The sequence below is a fragment of the Physella acuta genome, unplaced genomic scaffold, assembly GCF_028476545.2.
Source record: "Physella acuta isolate Inbredline_101_S28 unplaced genomic scaffold, ASM2847654v3 ptg001467l, whole genome shotgun sequence".
NCBI lineage: Eukaryota > Metazoa > Mollusca > Gastropoda > Physidae > Physella > Physella acuta.
The window spans coordinates 397460-413903 of record NW_026732982.1 but is presented as its reverse complement, the minus strand read 5'-3'; positions in this window follow the sequence as shown (position 1 = coordinate 413903).

Sequence of the window (16444 nt, the reverse complement as noted above, 5' to 3'; positions counted from 1 at the left end):
TAGCAGGTAGAAGGTCACCAGTACAGGTATAGCTAGAGGATAGAAAGGTCAACAGTACAGGTATAGCTAGAGGATAGAAAGGTCAACAGTACAGGTATAGCTAGAGGATAGAAAGGTCAACAGTACAGCTATAGCTAGCAGGTAATAGGTGTTAGGCATCAGTAGAACTACTACTAACTAGACAGTCTTCAATTTTGTTCTAGTTTCAGCACTCAATGGAAAATACTTTGTGGTATATCCCTATGAACTGTGGTGGGTGAAAAGATAAATACAAACGGTAGCTGAAATACGTGTACTATGTACTAGTGCACGAAACAAGATTTAGAAAAAATGTATTCTAAAGATCGAAGCACCAATTTTTCTTAATTAAAGACTGTACATACAGGAATTTCGGAAAGTAAATAGATCCTTGTTTTGATGTCTGTGTATTTTTCTATAATTAAACCAGTTCAACCAAAAGTTTAGACCAATGGCTCCACAAGACGCAAACAACCGTTCTTCATTTAGAGCTCACAACTATTTTTTGTTTACCATCCAAGGGAGATAACGTATGTGTGTGATTGGGGGGAGGAAAGCAGGTCTGGGGGGAGGGGGAGGGAGAAGTCTTAATAGCATCACCACCATCAGATCGCCTGCAGGCACGACAGCGTCGGTTAAATGTCAGACACGACAACAACAGGCAAATGTTGTGCCTGGTATTTATATCACAGGTTCTAAATCTGTGATCATCTGGTCTATCACAGGTTTTGTGGTCGTCTGGTCTATCACAGGTTTTGTGGTCGCCTGGTCTATCACAGGTTCTAAATCTGTGGTCGTCTGGTCTATCACAGGTTCTAAATCTGTGGTCGTCTGGTCTATCACAGGTTCTAAATCTGTGATCATCTGGTCTATCACAGGTTTTGTGGTCGTCTGGTCTATCACAGGTTCTAAATCTGTGGTCGTCTGGTCTATCACAGGTTCTAAATCTGTGGTCGTCTGGTCTATCACAGGTTCTGTGGTCGTCTGGTCTATCACAGGTTCTGTGGTCGTCTGGTCTATCACAGGTTCTGTGGTCGTCTGGTCTATCACAGGTTCTAAATCTGTGGTCGTCTGGTCTATCACAGGTTCTGTGGTCGTCTGGTCTATCACAGGTTCTGTGGTCGTCTGGTCTATCACAGGTTCTGTGGTCGTCTGGTCTATCATAGGTTCTAAATCTGTGGTCGTCTGGTCTATCACAGGTTCTGTGGTCGTCTGGTCTATCACAGGTTCTAAATCTGTGATCGTCTGGTCTATCACAGGTTCTAAATCTGTGGTCGTCTGGTCTATCACAGGTTCTGTGGTCGTCTGGTCTATCACAGGTTCTAAATCTGTGATCGTCTGGTCTATCACAGGTTCTAAATCTGTGATCGTCTGGTCTATCACAGGTTCTGTGGTCGTCTGGTCTATCACAGGTTCTGTGGTCGTCTGGTCTATCACAGGTTCTGTGGTCGTCTGGTCTATCACAGGTTCTAAATCTGTGATCGTCTGGTCTATCACAGGTTCTGTGGTCGTGTGGTCTATCACAGGTTCTAAATCTGTGATTATCTAATTTATCACAGATTATAAGACAGATATGATCAGGCTAAAGTCATAAGTACAAAAGTGATCTGATATCAAAGGGAAAACAAAAACACTTTATTTATATGGAGATGTTCGTCAATCTTGTTCACAAAATTACGCAGGAAAACTCCACACTAAAACATCTCTCAGATCACCTCTCAATAACACTAGAATGTTGTTGGAATACAATGTTTCGGAGATGCATTTTTAAGCACTGTTTACCATTAAGTTTTGAAATTCAATAGCTAGTTTCGGTTTAACGATAGAAAAAGGCTAATCTAATTAGCTGAGGAATGTGTTCTAATTGTGCTGAGGGGTTTGATTTTCTTTCTACATATGTTTCCTGTACGAGTTAATGGCCGCTCAGTAAGAGGAAACTTCGGGGTTTGCTGAGGTCATTTCCGTTTCCTGCACTGAGGTGAAGGGAAGCAGGTAACAATCTAGGTACGAGTGGGACCCCTGCCAGGTAGCTCATATGTCAGGTTGTGTACATGTAGATCATATGTCAGGTTGTGTACATGCTGATCATATGCCAGGTTGTGTACATGTACATGTAGATCATATGTCAGGTTGTGTACATGTACATATAGATCATATGTCAGTTTGTGTACATGTACATGTAGATCATATGTCAGGTTGTGTACATGTAGATCATATGCCAGTTTGTGTACATGTACATGTAGATCATATGTCAGGTTGTGTACATGTAGATCATATGTCAGGTTGTGTACATGTAGATCATATGTCAGGTTGTGTACATGTAGATCATATGTCAGGTTGTGTACATGTAGATCATATGTCAGGTTGTGTACATGTAGATCATATGTCACGTTGTGTACATGTAGATCATATGTCAGGTTGTGTACATGTAGATCATATGTCAGGTTGTGTACATGTATATCATATGTCAGGTTGTGTACATGTAGACCATATGTCAGGTTGTGTACATGTAGATCATATGTCAGGTTGTGTACATGTAGATCATATGTCAGGTTGTGTACATGTAGATCATATTTCAGGTTCTGTACATGTAGATCATTTGTCAGGTTGTGTACATGTAGATCATATGTCAGGTTGTGTACATGTAGATCATATGTCAGGTTGTGTACATGTAGATCATATGACAGGTTGTGTACATGTAGATCATATGTCAGGTTGTGTACATGTAGATCATATGTCAGGTTGTGTACATTTAGATTATATGTCAGGTTGTGTACATGTTGCCATGGAGGTTGTGCACATGTAGCTCATATGTCAGGTTGTGTACATGTAGATCATATGTCAGGTTGTGTACATGTAGAGCATATGTCAGGTTGTGTACATGTAGATCATATGTCAGGTTGTGTACATGTAGATCATTTGTCAGGTTGTGTACATGTAGATCATATGTCAGGTTGTGTACATGTAGATCATATGTCAGGTTGTGTACATGTAGATCATGTGTAAGGTTGTGTACATGTAGATCATATGTCAGGTTATTTACATTCAGTCATATGTCAGGTTGTACTGTGCAGATTAGTGCTACGACAGCGTTGATCTAAAAAAACATATAACACAGATTCCTTCGTTCTTTAACTCCACAATATAACGCTGATCTTACACCCAGCACCGATTGGTTGTCACCCCCGACATCGGTTGTCCCCCGATGGGGTCCACGCCCCACTAGTAGCGCTACTGACTACTGTTCTAATGTATATGGGGGTTCTGTAATTACGCAGTTGTCTACCTTGGTCACTACTCGGGTGAACTTTATTATTTTTTAATTATACGAAAAATGCGAATCCGGGATGATGCAATGAAAAACCATCGGTTCCAACTGGTTTTCTTACATTACAATCACGTGACTTACGATGGTTGGAGCTGTTTGAGGCACGCCCACAAATTTTAAAAAGCCCATGTCTTAGCTCCTTCTGACGCTAGACCCACAAAATTGGTATTGATGTAAAAGGAAAAAAATAGTAAAAATTCTGGTATAATTTTTTTGTTGTAATTAGTCGGGTTTTGAATTTACGTGCAACAACCTAATAAAAATGTGTCATGGGAAAATGTTATACTACGTTGTACGTAATAGGGGTGGGTAACAGAGCCAGATGTATGTGCCATCTAATATGTCACGATCCTTAAACTCTAAGTTAGATTTGTAAATCCAAATGTATGCCCCTGTCACGTGGTAGATAAATGGTGTTTGTTTGTTTCCGCCAGATCTATTTTTATCACAGCTGCATAAATCGTGTAATCGATTCCATAAAAAACGGAACTGTCAGGTAACACGTCATCAATTATTCTATGGAGGATCGATACTGCTGGAATAAGTGATGATATCAATACTATATGAAACGATCTGAGGTAATTGTCCGTATCGTCGTACGCACGATTACTCTCAAAACGATTCTATTATTTTCCGCTTCATTCATTATACATGGCTTTACACAACATTTGGTTTGTGCTCAAATAAAATAAATAGCATTGTTTTGTTTGATTGTATGCATTTTATATTTGAATAAACAATTAGATAATTAGAGAAAACTAAATTAATTTGTCATCTATCCTGCAGTGGTTCAACTGCTCAGCATATATTTGAGATCTATTTATAAATTAATTGTAATCTAGTGTTAGGTCATCTTGGCATTAAGGTGAGGTGTATAACCAGGATGTATGACAGCAAGGTGAATAAACAGGCTGTCTTACAGCTAAGTGTATAAACACGAAGTTGTTGTATCTAGTTGTCTGATGTTAAACTCTTCTTGCATCGATTTATCTGATGTTGTACTTAGGTGTTTGATCTTCTATTTGTCGGATGTTTGAATTTGCTGAAGTTGTATCTAGTTGCCTGATGATGTGTGTGTCGGATGTAGTACCTAGTAAAATCCTGCTGAAGTTGTATCTAGTTGCCTGATGATGTATGTGTCTGATGTAGTACCTAGTAAAATGCTGCTGAAGTTGTATCTAGTTGCCTGATGATGTATGTGTCTGATGTAGTACCTAGTAAAATCCTGCTGAAGTTGTATCTAGTTGCCTGATGATGTATGTGTCTGATGTAGTACCTAGTAAAATCCTGCTGAAGTTGTATCTAGTTGCCTGATGATGTATGTGTCGGATGTAGTAGCTAGTAAAATGCTGCTGAAGTTGTATCTAGTTGCCTGATGATGTATGTGTCTGATGTAGTACCTATTAAAATGCTGCTGAAGCTGTATCTAGTTGCCTGATGATGTATGTGTCGGATGTTGTTGAATTTGCTGAAGTTGTATCTTGTTGCCTGATGATGTATGTGTCGGATGTTGTTGAATTTGCTGAAGTTGTATCTTGTTGCCTGATGATGTATGTGTCGGATGTTGTTGAATTTGCTGAAGTTGTATCTAGTTGCCTGATGATGTATGTGTCGGATGTAGTAGCTAGTAAAATGCTGCTGAAGTTGTATCTTGTTGCCTGATGATGTATTCCCCTGTCATGTTTTGTAACACCAGCATGACATACAGCTGTCATACAGACACGTCATGCAGGTGGAAATATCTAGCGTGGAAGAAAGTCGAGCTTAAGTCAACACAAAGCATGTCCACACTTCAACCTAGACACCGACCTTTTTTAAACGCTGGATTCTTCAAAGTTTACATCTTTTCAATTAGATATATAAACTAGTTCAGGCTTTTTGTATATATATATATATATATATATATATATATATATATATATATATATATATATATATATATATATATATATATATATATGTATGTATATATATATATGTATATATATATATATATATATATATATATATATATATATATATATATATATATATATATATATATATATATATATATATATATATATATATATATATATATATTCACAACTATTTTTAAGCACGTAGGTTGTAGTTTTGAAAGCCGTAGCCAATGCATTCACTTATCTTCAGCTGTTTTTTGTCTCCATATTTACAACCACACCTGTCAAAGTTGATTTAAGTTTTTTTCTTTCCCTTCAAAGTTTAACTCCCGTGAACATTTCCTAGTTGAATGCCCAGCGCCGCAGGTTAAAGTGGAAGCTGGAGATATTTTTGTGGGTAATGTCTTGTAAACAATGCACATTATAGTCGTGGTCACTCGCCCAGTGTTACACAATACACAGTTTACTCACAATGATATTTCACACTACTGATGGTGAGTGATAGTGAGGTTAAATACTTTCAAAGCATTTACTTTTGCATTGAATCGATCAGGAAAATCTCTCTACGGGTAAAAAAAAAGTTTTAGGAATCATTTCGCTGCCAGAATAGATAGCGTTATCAACCATCTGTGTCAGGTGCAACTCTAGGGAGAGTAGATGCTCTTACGTCATCACCAGGGACCATCAGGGGACTGAACTTACTGTGTACCAGCAGGGGACTAAACTCACCGGGTAACATCAAGGGACTGAACTCACTGGGATAAAGCAAGAAGTACACGGGGGAGGGGGGATTACCGTAAGGAAAAGTACACTAGTTGGAATAAGTTTATTTAATACTATTTTACTAAAGTTGAACTAGCTAAAAGCAATTAGCTTAGCAATATAATATTTAGATAAATGAACTAAAAGTAACAAAAGAAAACTAGTGAAAATAAAATTCAAATAGTCTTGGATCAGATCTTTGGATACAGAGTGTATGTGACATGGCCATATATTTGGATGTAGTGTATATGTGATTTGGCCATGTTATGGGTTGAACTTTATATATGTTTGGAATGTTTAAAGTTCGCATGCTTTAATGCCAATGGGTTAAGGCATGTCTTACAAAATGTTATGTAGCTGTCTTATAAAATGTTATGTAGCTGTCTTATAAAATGTTATGTAGCTGTCTTACAAAATGTTATGTAGCTGTCTTACAAAATGTTATGTAGCTGTCTTCTAAAATGTTATGTAGCTGTCTTACAAAATGTTATGTAGCTGTCTTACAAAATGTTATGTAGCTGTCTTACAAAATCTTATGTGGCTGTCTCACAAAATGTTATGTGGCTGTCTTTGAAAACGTAAGAAATGTTTCTACACAATCACAGAAAAACCCTTGTGACCTTGACCTCACCCCATGCTGGCCTTAACCTTGGCCGATGCTGAAAGTGCTGTAGACTCGAGCTATGAAAACAAACCCGGAAATCGATTCTTCTCAAGGAAAGTCTGACTCACCCCACTACATAGATCCACGACGTGACGTCATAATTGGGGCTAAATTAAGTAACGGAAGCATTCGGCCAATTTAGATCAAACCAAAACAGGGGGTTAAGTCTGAAAAATGTGTGTATGTAATCATGTATAATGCATGTTAGCCTTTGTGTGTATGTAATCATTCACTTTAGCCAATGTGTGTATGTAATCATGTATGTTAGCTCATGTGTGTATGTAATCATTTATGTTAGCTCATGTGTGTATGTAATCATTTATGTTAGCTCATGTGTGTATGTAATCATGTATGTTAGCCTATGTGTGTATGTAATCATGTATGTTAGCAAATCTGTATATGTAATCATGTAAGTAACTTAGGCTCTGTGAGTCTACAGAATAAACTTTTTGATTGTCTTAATGACTCAGATTTCAGGTAAAGCAATTATAAATTCAATTATCCATTGTAATTAAAAATTAATATTAATGGTAATTATAAATTGTAATTATCAATTCTAAATTCTGACATCCGGGTTAGTCTTGTGATTTAAAAGCAGTTATTAACACCTGCTGTGGAAGTTTAGTTAGGATTGGCTAAAGCTTATGCAAACGTATTTTAATGTTGATGTTGAAGTTAATTTATTCGAACTCTACATTCCACGACCACCACCCCTACCCCCACACCTTTCCACCCACCACCCCCACAACTTAACACAATCTCCGCGTGCACACAACCACCAGAAGATCGCTACCTCAAAAACCTACTTTAGTTCCAGAGTTCAGCCAACACGTCACATTAATTTAGTTTAGTGTAGCGAGACCACAAACTCATGACATACAGGTTCACGGGGAATATTTAAAATCAAATTAAACGCATTTGATAGGTGCAGAAAAAGTGTAGGACCTTCTTCTCTAGTCGCGTGAAGGACCTTGTTCTCTCGTCGTGTGACGTTTGTAGGACCTTCTTCTCTAGTCGTGTGTCGCGTATAGGTCCTTGTTCTCTGGTCGTGTGTCGGGTGTAGGACCTTGTTCTCTCGTCGTGTGTCGTTTGTAGGACCTTTTTCTTTAGTCGTGTGTCGGGTGTAGGACCTTGTTCTCTAGTCGTGTGTCGTGTGTAGGACCTTCTTCGTTAGTCGTGTGTCGAGTGTAGGACCTTTTTCTCTAGTCGTGTGTCGTGTGTAGGACCTTCTTCGTTAGTCGTGTGTCGGGTGTAGGACCTTGTTCTCTAGTCGTGTGTCGTGTGTAGGACCTTCTTCGTTAGTCGTGTGTCGGGTGTAGGACCTTGTTCTCTAGTCGTGTGTCGTGTGTAGGACCTTCTTCGTTAGTCGCGTATAGGTCCTTGTTCTCTGGTCGTGTGTCGGGTGTAGGACCTTGTTTTCTAGTCTCTCATCTCATACAAAGATTGGATGCTGAATGATGTAGATCATGTATGACAGCATGACTGAGATATTTTATGTTTTATGACTTAGATGCTAATCACCACACCTGTGGCTGACTACTTATACAGCATCAACTGTTAAACAACACATCCACGACACATAGTGACCTCAAGTTATGATGTGTTGTGTTGGCAGAATGTGTCGAACGATCAGCTGGGATGTGGGCTCAACACGTTTGAACACTTTACACAACACGTGCTGTGTCATTAACGTGTTGGTGTGTTGTAGAAGTCGCCAGTGTTTGAGTGTAGACGTTTAGTCAGGTGGGAGAGACAGGTGTGGCGGCCTGCCCGCATATCTAACCAGGGATCATGCACAGCATAAGTGCATATATATATATATATATATATATATATATATATATATATATATATATATATATATATATATATATATATATATATACATATATATATATATATGCACTTTTGTCGAATCCATACGACATATTCTGTTTTTTACAGGTGCGTGTGATGTGTCAGGTTAATGGAACTAAAGCTAGCACAACACGTCCGTGTGCAGGTGTGAACACAGCATGTTATTAATCGTAGACCGACAGCAACACAACAACTCGTATCATCATACAACACAACACCTCTAATTATCATACAACACAACAACTCGAAACTCGAATCATCATACAACACAACTCGAATCATCATACAACACAACAACTCGTATCATCATACAACACAACACCTCTAATCATCATACAACACAACAACTCTAATCATCATACAACACAACAACTCGAAACTCGAATCATCATACAACACAACAACTCGAATCATCATACGACACAACAACTCGTATCATAATACAACACAACAACTCGAAAATCGAATCATCATACAACACAACAACTCGAATCATCATACAACACAACAACTCGAATCATCATACAACACAACAACTCGAATCATCATACAATACAACAACTTTAATCATCATACAATACAACAACTCGAATCATCATACAACACAACAACTCGAATCATCATACAATACAACAACTTTAATCATCATACAATACAACAACTAGAATCATCATACAATACAACACCTCTAATTATCATACTACACAACAACTCGAATCATCATACAACACAACAACTCGAATCATCATACAATACAACAACTTTAATCATCATACAATACAACAACTAGAATCATCATACAATACAACACCTCTAATTATCATACTACACAACAACTCGAATCATCATACAACACAACAACTCTAATCATCATACAATACAACACCTCTAATTATCATACTACACAACAACTCGAATCATCATACAACACAACAACTCGAATCATCATACAACACAACAACTCTAATCATCATACAACACAACAACTCTAATCATCATACAACACAACAACTCTAATCATCATACAACACAACAACTCGAATCATCATACAACACAACAACTCGAATCATCATACAACACAACAACTCGAATCATCATACAACACAACAACTCGAATCATCATACAACACAACAACTCGAATCATCATACAACACAACAACTCGAATCATCATACAACACAACAACTCGAATCATCATACAACACAACAACTCGAATCATCATACAACACAACAACTCGAATCATCATACAACACAACAACTCGAATCATCATACAACACAACAACTCGAATCATCATACAACACAACAACTCGAATCATCATACAACACAACAACTCGAATCATCATACAACACAACAACTCGAATCATCATACAACACAACAACTCGAATCATCATACAACACAACAACTCGAATCATCATACAACACAACAACTCGAATCATCATACAACACAACAACTCGAATCATCATACAACACAACAACTCGAATCATCATACAACACAACAACTCGAATAATCATACAACACAACAACTCGAATCATCATACAACACAACAACTCGAATCATCATACAACACAACAACTCGAATCATCATACAACACAACAACTCTAATCATCATACAACACAACAACTCTAATCATCATACAACACAACAACTCGAATCATCATACAACACAACAACTCGAATCATCATACAACACAACAACTCTAATCATCATACAACACAACAACTCTAATCATCATACAACACAACAACTCGAATCATCATACAACACAACAACTCGAATCATCATACAACACAACAACTCGAATCATCATACAACACAACAACTCGAATCATCATACAACACAACAACTCGAATCATCATACAACACAACAACTCGAATCATCATACAACACAACAACTCGAATCATCATACAACACAACAACTCGAATCATCATACAACACAACAACTCGAATCATCATACTACACAACTACTCGAATCATCATACAACACAACAACTCGAATCATCATACAACACAACAACTCGAATCATCATACAACACAACAACTCGAATCATCATACAACACAACAACTCGAATCATCATACAACACAACAACTCGAATCATCATACAACACAACAACTCGAATCATCATACAACACAACAACTCGAATCATCATACAACACAACAACTCGAATCATCATACAACACAACAACTCGAATCATCATACAACACAACAACTCTAATCATCATACAACACAACAACTCGAATCATTATACAACACAACAACTCTAATCATCATACAACACAACAACTCGAATCATCATACAACACAACAACTCGAATCATCATACAACACAACAACTCGAATCATCATACAACACAACAACTCGAATCATCATACAATACAACAACTCTAATCATCATACAACACAACAACTCGAATCATCATACAACACAACAACTCGAATCATCATACAACACAACAACTCGAATCATCATACAACACAACAACTCGAATCATCATACAACACAACAACTCTAATCATCATACAACACAACAACTCGAATCATCATACAACACAACAACTCGAATCATCATACAACACAACAACTCTAATCATCATACAACACAACAACTCGAATCATCATACAACACAACAACTCTAATCATCATACAATACAACAACTCTAATCATCATACAACACAACAACTCTAATCATCATACAACACTAGAACTACTGCTGGAACATAGATACAATACAAAACTACATATGGGAGCCGGCCATTGTTTTTGTCTTTATATGCCATAACAATTCATAACACAACACACGAGTCAAGTTACATGAAATGATTCCAGTAAGAGAAATGATTATTTAACCAACACATGTAACTGTAGTAGCCTCCCCTGGTGTTATACTCTGAACGAGACTGTTAGCAAGTAATTCAAGTGCTTGTATGCATCTATCGATGTCAATGGCAGAAAGCCATGAGGTTCGTGTCGTAAAACAATGGGAGCATGCGAGGGTTTGACGGAGTGAGAGTTACATCTAGAGTGTATGAAAGTAGGGTTTGACGGAGTGAGAGTTACATCTATCTAGTGTATGAACGCTCGTTCTAACAACTCCAGTGACGGTTCATGTGAAAGTAGGTTGGCTTGAAGTGAGGACGGAATAGTAGAGGTTAGAGGTTAGATTAACTTCAAGGGGGGGGGGGGGGGGAAGTGAGCAGTGTTTCTTCCAGACTTTTTTCTCCTGGGGGGGGGCACTTGAAATTTTCGGGGGCGGGGGTAGACTTTCTTTGGGGGGGGGGGGTCGGACACTGTTAAAAGTATATATTTTCTATATAAATTATATAAATTTCATTTCGTTCAGGGGGGGGGGAGGGGTAGAATTTTTTCGCGGGGGGGGGGGGGGGGGGGGAGGGGCAAGCCCCCCTGAAGAGATGCGAAGAAACTCTGGGAGTGAGGGGCTTAAATAGTCTTATTGCAAAACCGCTAAGATCTACTTGAGGTGAAGACAAAGTGAAGAGCTTAGATGTCGCATGTGCCATATGAAATTGTAAGGAGTATGTACCCGCTCAGCATGTAGACGTCCAGCCATCAGGAAACCTGTGACCACGGACCTGTCTCTTACAAGCTCTCTATAATGTCTATCACAGCCTGTCAGCCTACATAAAACTATCACAACCTGTCAGCCTACATAAAACTATCACAGTCTACATAAAACTATCACAACCTGTCAGCCCACATAAAACTATCACAGCCTGTCAGCCTACATAAAACTATCACAGCCCACATAAAACTATCACAACCTGTCAGCCTACATAAAACTATCACAGCCTGTCAGCCTACATAAAACTATCACAGCCTGTCAGCCTACATAAAACTATCACAACCTGTCAGCCTACATAAAACTATCACAGCCCACATAAAACTATCACAACCTGTCAGCCTACATAAAACTATCACAGCCCACATAAAACTATCACAGCCTGTCAGCCTACATAAAACTATCACAGCCTGTCAGCCCACATAAAACTATCACAGCCTGTCAGCCTACATAAAACTATCACAGCCTGTCAGTGTCAGCCCACATAAAACAATCACAGCCTGTCAGCCCACATAAAACTATCACCGCCTGTCAGCCCACATAAAACTATCACAGCCTGTCAGCCCACATAAAACTATCACAGCCTGTCAGCCCACATAAAACTATCACAGCCTGTCAGCCTACATAAAACTATCACAGCCTGTCAGCCCACATAAAACTATCACAGCCTGTCAGTGTCAGCCCACATAAAACTATCACAACCTGTCAGCCTACATAAAACTATCACAGCCTGTCAGCCCACATAAAACTATCACAGCCTGTCAGCCCACATAAAACTATCACCGCCTGTCCTTCTACATAAAACTATCACAGCCTGTCAGCCCACATAAAACTATCACCGCCTGTCCTTCTACATAAAACTATCACAGCCTGTCAGTGTCAGCCCACATAAAACTATCACAGCCTGTCAGCCTACATAAAACTATCACAGCCTGTCAGCCTACATAAAACTATCACAGCCTGTCCTTCTACATAAAACTATCACAGCCTGTCAGCCTACATAAAACTATCACAGCCTGTCAGTGTCAGCCCACATAAAACTATCACAGTCTACATAAAACTATCACAGCCTGTCCTTCTACATAAAACTATCACAGCCTGTCAGCCTACATAAAACTATCACAACCTGTCAGCCTACATAAAACTATCACAGCCTGTCAGCCTACATAAAACTATCACAGCCTGTCCTTCTACATAAAACTATCACAGCCTGTCAGCCTACATAAAACTATCACAGCCTGTCAGCCCACATAAAACTATCACAGCCTGTCAGTGTCAGCCCACATAAAACTATCACAGCCTGTCAGCCCACATAAAACTATCACAGCCTGTCAGCCTACATAAAACTATCACAGCCTGTCCTTCTACATAAAACTATCACAGCCTGTCCTTCTACATAAAACTATCACAGCCTGTCAGTGTCAGCCCACATAAAACTATCACAGCCTGTCAGCCCACATAAAACTATCACAGCCTGTCAGCCTACATAAAACTATCACAGCCTGTCAGCCCACATAAAACTATCACAGCCTGTCAGTGTCAGCCCACATAAAACTATCACAGCCTGTCAGCCCACATAAAACTATCACAGCCTGTCAGCCCACATAAAACTATCACAGCCTGTCAGCCTACATAAAACTATCACAGCCTGTCCTTCTACATAAAACTATCACAGCCTGTCAGCCCACATAAAACTATCACAGCCTGTCAGTGTCAGCCCACATAAAACTATCACAGCCTGTCAGCCCACATAAAACTATCACAGCCTGTCAGCCTACATAAAACTATCACAGCCTGTCAGTGTCAGCCCACATAAAACTATCACAGCCTGTCAGCCTACATAAAACTATCACAGCCTGTCAGCCTACATAAAACTATCACAGCCTGTCAGTGTCAGCCCACATAAAACTATCACAGCCTGTCAGCCTACATAAAACTATCACGGCCTGTCAGCCCACATAAAACTATCACAGCCCACATAAAACTATCACAGCCTGTCAGCCTACATAAAACTATCACAGCCTGTCAGCCTACATAAAACTATCACAGCCTGTCAGCCTACATAAAACTATCACAGCCTGTCAGCCCACATAAAACTATCACAGCCTGTCAGCCTACATAAAACTATCACAGCCTGTCAGTGTCAGCCCACATAAAACTATCACAGTCTACATAAAACTATCACAGCCCACATAAAACTATCACAGCCTGTCAGCCTACATAAAACTATCACAGCCTGTCAGCCTACATAAAACTATCACAGCCTGTCAGTGTCAGCCCACATAAAACTATCACAACCTGTCAGCCTACATAAAACTATCACAACCTGTCAGCCCACATAAAACTATCACAGCCTGTCAGCCCACATAAAACTATCACAGCCTGTCAGCCCACATAAAACTATCACAGCCTGTCAGCCCACATAAAACTATCACAGCCTGTCAGCCTACATAAAACTATCACAGCCTGTCAGTGTCAGCCCACATAAAACTATCACAGCCTGTCAGCCCACATAAAACTATCACAGCCTGTCAGCCCACATAAAACTATCACAGCCTGTCAGCCTACATAAAACTATCACAGCCTGTCAGTGTCAGCCCACATAAAACTATCACAGCCTGTCAGCCTACATAAAACTATCACAGCCTGTCAGTGTCAGCCCACATAAAACTATCACAGCCTGTCAGCCCACATAAAACTAAACTATCACAGCCTGTCAGCCTACATAAAACTATCACACAGTTTTAATTAAATGCTAAGGGAAACGTTTCATCAAATAGGCCTAAATATTTATTTTTTTAAATCTAACAATTGCTTTCTTCATGGCACAGAATGAGCTACACAGGACCAAGACAGCAGATATAGATGGTAATATTACAAAATATTTCCAAATATAAAACTAAATCATGTACGCCTAATTATCAAGCTGTTTATCCCACATAGCAATTCAACTAATTATAACCATGTTTCCTTTAACAACTAGGCTTAGTGGATAGTTATTAATGCAAAAAAAAAAAAAAAGAAACATTAGTTACTTACCTTAGCGATTATGTCCCATGTTAGGAATGATCAGGTTATATCCAAGAATAATTGAAACAAAGAAACAATGATGGGAAACAACTGTTGTTACACTGTCTCCTGACTCAACACACATGTGAACTCTCGAACACACGGGTATTAAGTCAATTGGATGAAATCAACAGGAGTAAGGGGAGACAATGCTCGCTGCTACTCCACAGCTGATCTACTCACTAGAAGAATTTTTTCACTTTCTGTGCCCCCTCCCCTCCCCATCCCCGCGCGCCGTGAGAAAATCGTTGGCCCCAGCAGCTCTCACGAGCAGGAAAAGGGGAGCTACCCAGTTTTGGGGAGGAGAGGAGGGCAAGAATAAGGGGGATAAGAAGACTTAATGCCGTACGAGAAATGAGCGCTTTCATCAATCGGTGCACCCCACCCCCACCCTCCCCGTCTAATCAAACCTACTAAGTGCAGGGTACTGTCGTTCTGGAACATGTCGGCATCTGTGTGACGTCATGGTAGAAATGATGCCGGTGTTCTGACATGGCTGATCGATTGTTGGGGAGGTTTGTAGTCTAGGGTAGGTGGTGGGTAGGTGGGAGGGTGGGTGGGTAGGTGGGAAGGTGGGTAGGTGGTGGGTAGGTGGGAAGGTGGCAGGTGGTGGGTAGGTGGGAGGGTGGGTAGGTGGGTTGGTGGATAAGTGGGTTGGTGGATAAGTGGGTTGGTGGATACTTGGGGGGTTAGGGTTGGCAGATATGTGTGAGGGTAGATGGGTGGGAGGGTGGATAAGTGGGTTGGTGGATAAGTGGGATGGTGGATAAGTGGGTTGGTGGATAAGTGGGTTGGTGGATAAGTGGGTTGATGGATAAGTGGGTTGATAGATAAATGGGTTGGTGGATAAGTGGGTTGATGGATAAGTGGGTTGGTGGATAAGTGGGTTGATGGATAAGTGGGTTGGTGGATACTTGGCGGGGGTTTAGGGTTCGCAGATACGTGTGAGGGTAGATGGGTGGGAGGGTGGATAAGTGGGTTGGTGGATACTTGGGGGGGGTTAGGGTTGGCAGATACGTGTGAGGGTAGATGGGTGGTAGGGTGGATAAGTGGGTTGATGGATAAGTGGGTTGGTGGATATGTGGGGGGGGGGGTTAGGGTTGGCAGATACGTGTGAGGGTAGATGGGTGGGAGGGTGGGACTGTGTATACGTGGGTTGGTGAATACTTTGGGGTTGTATTGGGGTGTGTGGATACATAGGAGGGTTGGTGAGCCTGTTAGGGTGGTTGTATAAAT